We start from the raw sequence: 3,823 nt of genomic DNA, 5'->3' as shown, positions 1-3,823 counted from the left end.
TTGAGGTGTCTGAGGCAAAAAGACACGTTCACTTTCCCAAACTGATCACTTTTGATTCTCTATAATTCTGTGTTGATACTGTAACTTGTGGAAAAATATTCTCACTTGTTTCATGTATTGTTCCCGACATTTAAATAATGTTAATATAACAAAACGTAGTTCCTTTTCCTACAGTTATTTCCCATCTCTCTCACACACACACACAACTGTAGGTGCATCTGTTTTTCCTCACTTTATTTCATTCACCTATGCTCTACTCTGTCACTGTTCACAACCTTTAAAATAGAGTCCATTAACTTTCCCACATTTTACAATAAAACACTTTGGTAAACATGGCCAGTGGCAACATGGCAAGTTAAGCCGCAGATAATGACGAGAGTGTATATTCATAAAACTCACTGAGCATCTGGGAGTGGTTGTGCAGGACAAGGCATCATCAAGGGGCCAGTGGCATGGTTATTCTATGATGGAAACATACTCTTTCCAATATAACAAAAACAAATCAAAACAAGCGCTGCAGTCCTGCAGGCTCACTGGGAAACACCATCATAAACAGTCGCCTCATGGAATTCAAGTGGAAACTCACCCTGTAACCGATTGAAAATCTGCCCAGGACTCCCCTTTTATTGTCGAACATGACGAGAAAGGTCTCAGGGTTTTCAGCTACAGTGGTTATGATTAAAAACGTGGCAAACGCCAGAGCATGGAGAATGTGTGATTCTGACTTTGCTCAAAACCGAGCAGCCTTCAAGTGTCCTTAATGAAAAAGTGTCTGAGTTTTATCAGTTTAATAAAAGGTCGGGTAAAATCATGTCCCTTAAGGAAAGAAATGGTTTGCATACAGTGGTTTGTATTTAAAGTCCTCTTAGGAAAGCTGCTGATCAAGGTTCCCCACTTGGAGGATTTCCATCCAGCTGACACGCAGCCTTGATTGATCCTTGTGAAAGTGAATTGTGAAGGTGGTTGTGATTGGAGGTAATAAAAATCATGCATATGTGGATGTGGGCTGAAGGGCTGAACAATTGTTTTCGAATCAAAATCACATTTTGAAACAATTCAATTAGTAAATTGCAAAGGCTGTAATTTAGAATGAAAGTGGGGGTAAACCTGGGGTTTGTCATTGGTTTTCACCTACCTATTTCGATGGCAAGGCAATAGTTTGATTTCATTTGTTCTTATCCTTGCATTATAACATAACATAAAATAGTTTCGTCTTACATCGCAAATCACAATCATATTATCCCTCAAACAAATCTCAATTTAGATATCCGACCCAAACCATTCAGCCTTTAGTGTGCGGCATCATCATTTACAGCCACTGAGTTAATCTCTAAAAGTTTGCAAACAAGGTCAAGTGTGATTCAGTAATAGACACTGATGGAGTGGGATCATGTCATGCATGATTTTCCCAGTTGCTTCATGACTCTGACTCTGAATCTGACTGCGCTTTTTAGGGTTAAAAGTAGTCTTTAGTTTCTGTCACTACTTGAATGTTTAATGTTCAGCACATCGTTTCATGTTTAGGTAAAAAATAAGAAATCAGATAGCTTGGCTGTATCTTTCTGTTGTACAATCCATCATAATCACTGCAACTCTTTTTCTTAGCCAGCAATAAGTTCCATCCAGTAATTTAGTTAGCTGACGCCTGATGCTGACAATTTTTTTTTTGTTATGGTCAGCTAATGGATTGAATGAATGGAATGAATCATTGTGAAAAGATTTGCAGGGATAGATAGTGTGGTTTCCCTAAAATATAGTGGACTGTAAAATGAGTCAACTCACTACAATCACTGTATGTTGCAATCATCATCATTTCGTAAAGCATTATTTGATTGCGCAAAATCACACTTCCTCTACCGAAACGCAGAGTTTCAGGAATGGAAATCACTCACCCTGAAAAATAGCAAACAAAAACATCGACTTTAATGGGTCAAAGAAAATGGCACGTTCATGTCATCTCCGGATTTATCAAAGCATCCTTTGAATGACATGTTGTTGAAAGCTAAATAACAAAAAGACCCTCGAGGAAGTGGTGCATGCTGATAACGAGCCTGTGCCTCTGAAAGCTTTGTCCACTCCTCCAGTGTTTACACACCCGCGAACCTTCTATGACTCTGTGCTACCAGTGGTCGAATAATGAGCACGAGGGTGGATCAACTTATTCACTGCCTTTATCGTGAGCCACCATGCGGCAATCTTAAAGATACACTCTTATCAAAGGGCTGGAGAAACCAAACACTGTCATGTGTCTGTTAATCACGCAAGTAGAAAAAAAGGCCCCAAAATAACTAGAGGCAAAAAGAGAAAAGACTTTTTTCAGTGAAGATATATCACACATTAAGCAAATAGACTATAGAAAGTTTGTGTCTACTTTTGCTGCTCACACATTCTATATAATACAACCTATATTACACAATTAACTTCATTGTTCTACGTCAGAGGTGTCAAACATACGGCCCGTGACCAGAACACGCCCTCAGGATAAATTTCTTACTATATTTTTCAGTTCTAGATACCTGTGACTAAATGTTTGTGCCTTTGTAGATCCACTGTGATCTGTAAGTTGTCATGCAGTGTGGTAAATGGTAAACTTAAGTATAATATTGGGAAAAACTTGGAAAAACTTGTTGTTATAGTATAGGTATAGGTTATTATGCTATTACCTTACTGGTCCAGCCCACTTGAGATCAAATTGTGCTGTATGTGGCCCCTGAACTTAAATACGTTTGACAGCTGCAGTTGTACGTTTTAATATTGTCTACTTGTCTGTAATTTAGCTTCACAGGATTTATAAGAGCTTCTTTGCCACACAGCTACATCCAAAAATCTGCTTTTTCCGCTTACATTTCCGACACACTTTATGGTTACGATTTAATGACCCGGTTATTTGTCTTCCCATATCAAAAACAGATTTCTTCAAACCGACATTTTTGTTCCGCTTGGAAGCCAAAGAGTGATTCCATTAAGGCTGCTTAAGTAACAAAGTACTGGCATCAATTAAAAAAAAGCAAAGCAGAATTATATAGCATGTACTGTACTTTTAAGTAATCACAACAAACAAATAACTATCTTGTACTTTTTCCCATATATATATATATATATATGTACATACATGTATACATATGCAATGAAACAAGTCAGCCCACATATGCATATCTCCACATCTCAGGCAGCAGCAGGAAACCTACTGAAACCAGTGAGCCAATAAAGAAGCATTTCAGTCCTCCGTAAAAGCCATCATTAAAGAGCATGATTCATTATTTCCTCTATACCACTCTTGCCTATTAAAGACAGAGATTGAGACAAAGAGACATCCACAGCTGGTAGGCAGGATACTGATAAAAAATGGCACCCATAGTTTTGTTAGAAGCACCAGATTCTGTGTGTCAGGGTGTTATACAAGTAACACACATTCTGTGACACTTTGTGACCAAAAAAAGAATCTTTATGTGCACCACAACGTGAGAGATCAGTGCGTCGGTATATGAGGAAAAACACTGACTATAATGAACAAATGGAAGGTATATAGGTCAAACCTGGCACAAGTGTATGTTAGCACAAATGCTAAAAAATAGAGGCACTGCGTGTGTGTTTTTTTCTTTTTCACCATATCTACAGTGAGTGCCATTGGAACATGTAAACACAGAGTAGTGGAAGTCTTTCAAATGCCACCAGACCTGGAGCTACACTCCTACACTCTCATTCCCTCAGTGTTCAAGAAGTCACGGGGAGGGGTTGTTTTTCAGTGCCAGAAATGGAAAATCCAACAAGGAGGCACCCCTTGTTGAACACATAATGAGCAAAGAGCAGTTGTTGTATACTT

Source organism: Solea solea, chromosome 9 (genome assembly GCF_958295425.1).
Source record: "Solea solea chromosome 9, fSolSol10.1, whole genome shotgun sequence".
Classification (NCBI taxonomy): Eukaryota; Metazoa; Chordata; class Actinopteri; order Pleuronectiformes; family Soleidae; genus Solea; species Solea solea.
The sequence above is the reverse complement of the archived record's forward strand: the minus strand, read 5'-3'. Positions refer to the sequence as shown.